Genomic DNA, 10,217 nt, shown 5'->3' with positions numbered 1-10,217 from the left:
GTCACATTGAACTTAAAATGCATAGTCAAATTGGAATCTGAAATGGTAGAAAAACAGGAGAGACATGAGTAACAACAAAACAAAAGTATGTACATTACAGAATAGTGTATGCAGAATTAAATTTCAGAATAGTCATGAGGATCAGACATGGGAGGTGCAGTGGGGACAGGTTCGTATTTAGCTGCAGGAGACATGAAAAACAATTGTGTGGAAACCTGGGTTGAGACCAAACGCAGCATCATCTCTCTCAGGCAGGGCAGAATGCAGGATGTGAATAAACAGAAGAGCAATAATACTACGAGAACAGGCGTCAGAATTTTAAGGAGCACTTGTTGCCAGGGGCCAGAAGTCAGCCAAGCCAGGAAGTCACCTTTTGCTACATGATCCCAATCAATCGCATCACGCAGAGCAGTCAGATTTGCAACTTCCTGGTGTATCTTAGCTCCGTCTGCGTCATTAGCTGGAATAAAAGAACAACATGCCGCGCCCACAATAGTGCAGACACCGCCCGCTGACGTTGTCAGTTGATCTAACACTAGGCGGTCCTGCAACGCCATCAGTCTCAGCGCCTGCATGAAAAGTGATAAAACGACCTTCTGGCCATCAGACCACAACTTATGGTCAGGTGGGACGTCAGTTCCCCAAACAGAATCATGTCTCTGAAAGGAACGTCGAGTCCTACTGCTCAGGACAGTCGAGACGTCAGAGGCCACAATGAAGGAGCGGTCAGTTTCTATTTGACAGATTGATTTAAAGGTCTCGGATTAGCAGCAGAGGGTAGGATATGGGGAAACAACACACTGTCATTCACAAGAGGACGCGGAATGACATGTGGATTTCTTACTGCCAGTGGCATTCTAGTGCAAACGTAGCAGTTGGTCAGATTCTTGCTCCTGGCAACATACGAGGCATATCTGTAGCACAGATTGACTTGGAACGAGTTATTGTATTGGTCAAAAGTAAACTGAGTAAAGTAAAGCAAAGTTCCTTTTGTATCTGTTTACAGGGAGTTCCAGTGTCAGTAAGGGAAATATAACTGTGGCTAAAACCAGGAGGACAAACAGCTTCATTTTGATGAAATGAACTATCATTGACATAAGTGTTAGACACCTGTTGGTTCCTTTACAGACGTTGAGAGAAGCTGCTCACTGTAAGGGCTGGAGGTATTGAAATTTCTTTCTTTTTTTTTTTTTAATTATTATTATTATTGTTATTATTGTTGTTGAGCTTGCCTGGTTTCCCTGTCTTCTTACAAGAATCAAACTCTAACTAACCTCAACTAGTCTTCGTCAGCGTTCCCGGGCTCACCAGGGGTCCCCCCGGGGTTACCGCACAGGAAAACAATAAAGTGGTGTTGTCTTTCCAACACCAGCAGGCTTTCTCAACCAGCCATGCTCCCCTTTTTTTTTTCTTTTTTTTTTTCAGTCAAACAAGCATTACTTTAGTTTTCAGTAATTTCCTGATTAATGTCTGGGAAGTGCTGAATTTTACAGTGTGTGATGTGAATCCAGGAAGGTCTCTCTGCAATCTTAACTGCCGTAGGAGTAGATATGATTACCTGGAATGGTCCAAGCCAGCGTTTCTCCCTCCACACACGTCTCTGAATATTCTTAACAAAAATCCAGTCCCCAGGTTTTAGTTGTGGTTTTGGCTGGTCCTCTTTTCCTGGAGACACAACATGGAGACGGAGAGTTTTAATGTTTTCTTTTGTTTGCAAAGTTTGGAGCATGGAATACAGAATTAACTTTGGAACACATCCCTCTTGTTGACACGTAACATATAAGAATATTACCTTACATGTATATCAAAAGCCCATGGAGTGTAAGAGCGAAAAACCTGTCTGGCAGAACAATCAATCTTTCTGGACAGGAAAATTCTCTTACGGTCCCGCTGCCCCGGCGACCGCACTATGGCACTCCCAGAGGGTCACAATAATGTCAAAAATTAACTGCACACAAACGGTACACAATGAGAAAAATAGCTGTTGTCTACTCTGGAAACTTTGAGTATGGGAACATCCGTAAAAGAACAGAAACTGTCCACCTCCAGGCTGGTCATCCCATCGTACCTGTGAAGTGGACCTGCCCCTAATAACTAATCATTATTTCCCTGATAGACGAAAACAAAGTAAAACATGGATGTGAATATGGGAACATATCTATTATCACCAAACAGTATCTTTTCCTTCAATTTTTGTTTAGTTCTATGAAATCCATACAGACAAATTGAAAATGGTAGGTTGCTTCAGGAAATGTACCTTGTCTTGGAGTAGTTTTGATAACCACAGATTGTAAATGTTTTATTTATCACAGATACCATCCCTCCTGTTGAGACATGTGAAACACCATGGCTCAAAATAGCTGCAAATCTAAAATGATTCTGCTGACTGATCATTGTCCTGTTGCCACTCGTCATCCTCCTCATGATCCTCCTCTGTGTTTTTGCCCTCTGTCCAATGTCCAAATTTGCCACAATTGTAGCATTTGCCGTCCCCTCCGTGTCCTCGTCCCCATCCTCGTCCACCTCCTCCTCTTTGATCATTTCCTCGGTCCTAGATTAGGTACCGGTGGTGTTGGACTGAGGTAATGTAAAGGATTGTATACATTACCGCTTCGGGTCCGGTGTGGTGTGTCCACCCCGGACAGAGATGGTTGTGCAGTCATGGATGATTGAGGCAAGTGGTGGGAGGCAGATGAGGAGGAGGACGATTCTGGAGGTGAGGACGCGGAAGTGACTTTCCCCAGGAGAGGCCTAGACAGCAGAGGTGGTTGTTGTGGATCCGAGTATGGCGGTAGACTTGGGAAAGGACCCAGGGGTCTGTATTCATGGTCCTCTCGCTTATCTCGGGCAGAATACAACACAGGATAAAGGTTAGGAATTTTCATGTTCCTTTTTGCTTCCTTCTCCTTTTCTCTTTGTCTCTCTACTTGCAGTGTTCCCTTAAACCCATATTTATTTTTCCTTTTTTTTTTTTCCTTTTTTCTTTCAAATATTTTACATTATTTATTTACTTTTTTATTTTTTTCCTGTTTCATGCGCTTCACATCCCCTTTATACTGGACCTCGTCAGGTCCCTGACTTTGATAACAACAACTACTGCAGCAATTACCCATCTCATCCTACAGGATGGAGGGATTGTTATTTAGACAGGAGCGTGTAGCTCCAGTGTCGCAAAGAAATACGTCACTGCCTGCTACAGTCAAAGTGATCAGAGTTTGACTAGTTTGACTGCAGCATGCATTGAATACCTCCAGTGATGGTTCAGGGTCATGTCTTTGTCTTCTGTGAGTCATTGCTTTCTCCAACAGTCTAGTCTGTTCATCCAGGGTCGCCTTATGTGTTGGGGAAATGTCACTATCGGTTAGTCATGTTGACTTATATTGATTTGGATAGTAATTTTTTTAGGACAGTAACCACGGTTATTGCGTCCGCGGAAAGGTCGAGGTTCATAGTCATTTCCATGTCTCTGCTCTTTCCTTTTACGTGGACAGTCTCTGGCAAAATGTCCAGGCTGACCACAGTCATAACACACCTCTTCCTGTCTTACATTCTGTTGACCATAATTGTCACCTGCCTGATCCCATCTACGTGGTCCTCCACTACCTCTTCCTCGGCCTCTTCCTCGGCCTCTGCCTCCCTGGCTGTGATAAGGCCCTCTCTGTTCAGGACCACGGTAAAAGATTTCTTCAGAGCCCAGGAAAACCTGAATAGGCTGCTGTTTTGTCTTTTCTTCCTTTGCCTTTTGTTGTTGACCATGAACACGGATTGCATGACGCAAATGATTGCAGAAAACATCCTCTTCACACGTGGGGAGTTCAATGCATGTGGTTTCAATGGTTTGTCTCACTTGTGGGTGTACTGTATTCATGATAGCATATTTGTAGAGCTGCAGTCTGGCAGGGTTACCTGCAGCCAGACCACTGTTGTGTGTCAAAGATTGATTAAATCTGTGTAGCCAATCTGCGCATGATTCGTCTGATTTCATTTTACAGTCAGTGATTGCCCCCCAATCTTGTTTGGGTGTGAATGTCTGTCTACAGCGGGTGAGGAAGTCAGCCCACTGTTGTCTGAACTCATTAGTTTCTCGTGCTAGGGGGTCGTCATTAGGGTCTCTATCAGTCAGTGGTCCCTGCACTCGGTGAAGCTGTCCACCGAATGCACGGCGACAGATCCTAAGAATTTCAGTGGGAGTCGGAGTCATTGAGGCACGTAGTCCCTCCATTTCCCCGATCCATCCCTCAACATCTTTTCTCAGGTCTGGGAGAGCAGCGTTTAGCGCTTCGAAGTCTCCTGGGTACATTGACCTGTACACCTGCATGGTTGGTTCTGCGCCATTTTGTCCAGCGAGTGGATTTGGAACTGTTATCAAGAGATATTTGTCCTCAGGACCTGCTGAAAGGCCTAGAACATTTTTCAACACTGCTTTTTGTCTGCGAGTGTTAGCTGCTGGGGAGTCTCCCTGTCGGAGATCCTCCTTTTCCTGTAGATCCAAAGCCTTCAATTGTTTTCTAAGGGCTTTGTGATCTTCATAGGGTGGAGGCTGGAGCTGTTGGCCACCAGCTCCAACTCCACCCTCAGCACCCTGTGGCTGCTGTTGTTGATGTTGCATTTGCTGATTTAACTGCTGTTGTTGCTGAACGTTTGCTGCTGCGCGGCGTCTGTTAACTACTGTTACAGCACCTGCAGCCTCTGCATCTAAATCTTCAAGGTCACATGCAGATTTCTTCTGTTGTTGTGCATCTGTTCTCTTTTTAACATCCATAGAAGCAGTGGAAGCCCACATCATGGCACACTGAACTTCAGGATGAGCACCACCTTTCTTCTTATGTTTATCTTTCAATTTAACGAGAAGCGCATCACATTTAGGTTTATCCAATGTTCCATCGAATGGAGTGTTAGGATATTTTATCCATGGTTTATAATATTTAGAGGTTTGCGCACCGTATTCACTTTCCATACGGTTACGGTCATGATCCTGTTTCAATTTTAGTATATGTGTTCCAATTTGGATTTTTTTTTTGATTTTTTTTTTTTACTCTGATTTCTTATTTTTCCCGTTTGAGTTCCCCATTACAACTGTCCCATGTTGAGTTCACTGGCATGAGAGAAGAGGAGGTTATTGATCTGGCCTTCTACACCGCAGACACGGTGCGAGATCAATTTTACGGATTGAAACCAACCTCAGGCAACAGCCGTCAGCCCTCTTCTCACCAGTATAGAAGTCAACACAAGATAAAACAACAAACTGTAATTCCGATACCACCTATTGTGGCTTCAAACCTCAAGGAATTACCACATTCACTCTCACATTTACTCACAAATGTATGTATGTGTGCAGGCCTTTGTTGTATTCTTAGAACACAAATCACATATTAGGAGGTTAATTCCCCTGTCCAACTTAAGATGTTGGAGTACCTGATAGGAATTAACACAATTACCAGGAGGTTGTTCCCCTGTCCAACTTGATAGGTTGGAGTACCTGATAGGAATCAACCCAATTTAGTAATTCCCCTGTCCAACTTAAGATGTTGGAGTACCTGATAGGAATTAACACAATTTACCTGGTAGATTCTCCCAAAATTCTCCTAATCAGCGCTTTCTTGTCCCGACGTCACTGCGTCTGCCAGACTCACAAACTATTTTATGGGACTCAAACCCTTCTAGGAATTTCAACCTATCTTGCGCTGTAACTGCAGTATCAAATCTTCCATGTGCTGTGTCTTTATGTGTCTCTGTACTCACCATCGAAGTGGATGTGCGTCACCGGGCACCCTCAGAGAGCCCTGTCAACCGTCGTGGTCCCAGAAAAGGATGACCAATACAGACCGTAGTCTGACCGTGCACGGATTTTGTCCTCTCAGGCGTCCAGGGCTTCCTCAGGTGTCCAGATATTGCACATCCGGCTCGAAGGACCAATTATGCCAGGAAATTATTTCTATAAGACCAGAACTGTATTTTCGCTGTTAGTTCGTACCATTAATTTCCCAACACACAAGATAAACTCTCAGAGACAGAGATCTCAGTTCAAAGTTTTACTTGCAACAAGCAAGGAGTACAGGCAAAGATCTACATCTGCACTGAGCGGTCTCAGTGTCTTTCAAGCATATATAACATGTATAAGCAAAGTTCCTCCTCTCAGCAGTCCTCCTCCTCACCCTGTTCCCTCTCCTCCTTGCAGGGGCGGTTGGTGGGAAACGCAGGTACGCTGACTTCTCTCCGTTCAAGGCCTTCTCCAACTCTTCTTTATCTCAAGAATGCAAGCACAGTCTGATACATCCTACGCCAACACACATCTCTTTGGTCTGTGTAAAGGTCACAGCAACCATCACACAGTCCAGCCTCAGGCTAAAACTTCATGATAATAAAGCATAAATGTACTAACATAAAAATGTATTAGCATAAGCGTGTCTGCACATTTTCTATTTCCTAACAACCTTTACTGTCATTACACCTGTGCAGTACAAGGCAATGAAATACAGTTTGGCATCTAACCAGAAGTGCAATTAGTAGCAAGTGCAGAAATATATACAGAGTATGTACAGAAGGATGTTTACAGATGCTATATACAGATTAGTGCTGTGAACATGTGTGCTAGTAACTACAGGTTGTATAAATATAATATACGGATCAGACTAAGAGTGGAATGTACATATTTTCTGTCACCTGTTAACATTTGTTCAATTTATATATCTGGTCAGATTATCTGTACATTTCAATGAGCGTATTTATTTTACTATGTTGTCTAAAAGAGCATATTAAATCTTTCAGTGGTTCAAAGATTGTTTTCTTATCCCACCACTTGTGGTTAGAAAGTGTTTTCCTCTTTAATGCAGTAGTTCTGTTGTTCCACACGGTGGAGCCAAGTGGACTGAAAGTTTGATCTTCCAGCAGCAGAAGACTTGTTGGAGAAACTCTCATCACTTTTTAAATTATGTTTTGGGGGATATGAAACCAAATTGATTCAGTTTGTGACAAAAAGGCTTTTTTTTCCAATTAATTCTGAACGTTCCTACCATTGATTCAACAGCTGGTGTTTTTAACCCTCCCTTGTTACTATCTTTGACTAGTTAGTTTGTTTCTCCATATAAAATTGTATAATATAGAGAGTTTTGAGGGGCAACACACCAAGAGTGGCATGGATGAACCAATGTGGATGTGCCCTCAGCTTTAGCCAATATGTTGTGACCAGAAATGGATCCAAAATGGATGGATCTCTTGTGAGCTGCTCCTCTGACTGTTCAGTGGATCCACTGTAGTTCACTACACAATAACTCACACATATTATTACACTCCAACTAGACTGAATAGAATGAGCCTGGTGGAAAGTGACTCATGTTGGAACTGTAAGAAAGAACGATGCTCTGAGTCCACAAGTACAGCAGAGACACATTTAGATGGATTTCTATGTAGAATGATTAAAACCGCCATGATGACCTCTGTGCCACAATGATCCCGAGGAGTTGGAGGGAATCTCACACCCCCACACTGAATATGTGGAAGAGTCAAACGGCAGAAACAGACTGAGCAGGACAAATGGCACAGTTCACCAGCGCTGGGATGGTTCCAGTAACTGTGTACAGTGATGAACGTCCTGACCTCCCAGCTGGTCTTGTTGCTGTGGTAGGAGTGGACTTTAGTCCTTCTCTTCATCCCAAACCTCCAGTGGACGAGGGGATCATCGCCGGCCTGGAAGCTGCACGGTAACATGCACAGGACACGTCAACATCTGGAACACATCAGGTGAAGGAACAGTTCAGTTCTGGGAGAAGTAAATGTTTCTTTTTAAAAAAAAACAAAAAACTTGTAAAAGAGGAATAAAGGTTAAATGCATGTTGGGTAAAATTCCCATTTTTGGGGGAATCATCCTGACGTCACATGAGTCTGTGAGTGAGAGAACAACCGGGGCCGTGAACGCCTCACTCACCTCCCTCAGTGAGACACCAGAGGACGGAGAGAGTCAGGAAACACACCACGATCATCCTGCTTTATATTCCCACTGATCCACATCGTGTGTGTGTGTGTGTGTGTGTGTGTGTGTGTGTGTGTGTGTGTGTGTGTGTAGCACCGTCGATTCTGATTGGTCGCTTCGCTTCCAGCATTCTAGAACGTTCCTGCTCTGAAAGTTCTGAAACGTCACAAGTTCTGATTCGGACACTTTTGATTTTAAAAACGTCACTCCATCAGAAAACATCACATTTAGTGTCAGATGACTGTGTGTAAGTCATGACGATAATATTTTTATATAGTTAAATAAACTGAGGTCATATTCATGCTACATAATCCAAACCAGTAACGTGCTACTTTGTGGAAGCCTCTGTAACTCAGAGCACTTCCTGTGTGCAGCATCAAACGGTGCCTTCAGCTCTGAACTAAACTAACTAAAGTTTGGTTTCTTTCCAACACCCAGTGAATTCAGGGGCCAGTGTTGGCGACTCATCTACCTTCATGTAGGGGAGAACAGTGCTTCATGATTTATCCAGTGAATCCATCTTCAATATGCAGCATTATTATTATATTCAGCCATATTCCTGTTTCAGGTTTGAGGCTTATATCTTTATACAGGTATGTAGTTTTCAGTTCCAGTAAAAGAATCCACTTAGATTTATTTCAACTGGCTGGATATATTATATGACTGTGTGGGTAGTCTTTATTCAGTCAGTCTGCTAAAAAATAACATGAACTAATAATGGAGATGACTAAATCTTACTTTCACATCAGCTGGTTCTGGTTGGGATGCTCCTCCTCCTCCCTCATTTGTTCTCTTTTGACTATATGTGTCTATATAAATGTGGTGTTTCCACTGTAGCCTGTTTGTTTCCTGCTAACATTGCAGTATTTTAGTCTGCAGCTGTAAAATAACTAACAGCAGCGCTGCAGTCACGGGATAACTGAGCTACTGCGCATGTGCACAAGCCTCGTGTGAGTCAGACATTCATCAATACTTAATGCAACACTTGTTCGCACTGACTCTTTTCTCTGTCGTGGATTCTTCTTCAGGGGACTTTGATGATCTGCCTTGGTGGAGATTTTTAACTTTACTGTTAATCAGGTGTTTCTGGATGTTTCTGGACATGAGAAGAAATCTGCGGAGGTTTGTTTTTTCTTCGACTTCTTCAAAAAGCGGAGGACATTCAGCAGGATGGGTGTGTTTACTGACTGTTTCCGTCCTCTGGTCTCTCACTGAGGGAGGTGAGTGAGGCGTTCACGGCCTGTTTTTTTGTAAACATGTAAACATTCAGCGACATTTACTGCAGAAAAACATGTCAAGTTTCCAGAGTGACAAAGAAAAACAACCACATGATCGGTGTCTCTTTTTCACTGCTGAGGAAGTGATAATAACCAACCTTCAGCTAACAAACAGCATTTAGGTGCCTGAGATTCAGCACAACATTAAGAGCTTCATGTGGGATTTTAAAGGACTAAAACTAAAACCATGTTTTTATCTTTGTCCAGAAGTAAAATGTTTGATGCATGTAAACCTTCTGGCTGAACAAAGCCTGCAGACCTCATGATCCTCATCCTGACAGGAAGTGTAGTGAAAACTAAACCACCATAAAAAAAGGAGTTTTTCCTGCAGCTGCTGCCTCATTTAATAACTGACAGTAGCAGGTCTGGACCTGCTCTTTAGGGAGAGTGTCTTCAGATAATGCTGGTATGAATTGGCTACAGTCAGTCAGTCAGTCAGTCAGTCAGTCAGTTTCACTGCAGGACTTTTAGGCAGAAAAAACCATCAACGAGATCATGTGGGTTCAAACAGCAGGACAAAGTTGTTTAGTTTAGTTTTCTGACCTGGTTTGATGAGAAACTCAAGTATTTAGTTTGTCTTCAGCTCCAGACTTCAAACAGGGAGGAGATCCACTGGAATTAATTGTTTGCTGCCTTTTTGTTCAGTTTGAATTCTACTGAACAGAGAGCAGGACATGAAAAGCACCAACACAATGAAATACAATGCAATGGTGATCTTAAAGGATGCTCTGTGCCGTGGTACTTTAGTTGTGGATTATTGATACTTCACAACCTACTGAAAGGTTTGTGCTGAACTGATGCCTCAGTGTTTTCTTTCATGGTTTACAGCAGCTGACACACACAAGCAGAGTAACCAGGAAGAGCTGTCTCTGAGGGTCCAGAGTAAAGAGTCTCTGGTGGAACTGATTAGAGCCAAAGAAACCATGAACAGTGGCAGGAAGTGAAGAGACGAATAACAAAATAAAACAGGA

General features: G+C 43.0%; 3 protein-coding genes across 3 annotated transcripts in view; 2 read left to right on the top strand and 1 right to left on the bottom strand.

Moving 5' to 3' along the window:
• LOC139220757 (CD276 antigen-like) overlaps positions 1-10,217 on the bottom strand; it is a 119,656-nt gene that overhangs the window by 26,533 nt on the left and 82,906 nt on the right. The gene's annotated exons all lie outside the window — the stretch shown is intronic.
• LOC139220756 (CD276 antigen-like) overlaps positions 1-10,217 on the top strand; it is a 94,016-nt gene that overhangs the window by 17,713 nt on the left and 66,086 nt on the right. The window lies entirely within an intron of this gene.
• Positions 1-10,217, top strand: part of LOC139220755 (hemicentin-1-like) — a 41,587-nt gene that overhangs the window by 17,778 nt on the left and 13,592 nt on the right. The window lies entirely within an intron of this gene.

This window comes from Pempheris klunzingeri, chromosome 21 (genome assembly GCF_042242105.1).
Source record: "Pempheris klunzingeri isolate RE-2024b chromosome 21, fPemKlu1.hap1, whole genome shotgun sequence".
In the NCBI taxonomy this organism is placed as follows: domain Eukaryota; kingdom Metazoa; phylum Chordata; class Actinopteri; order Acropomatiformes; family Pempheridae; genus Pempheris; species Pempheris klunzingeri.
Note: the sequence above shows the minus strand (reverse complement) of the source record. Positions and strands in the feature narration are given on the sequence as shown.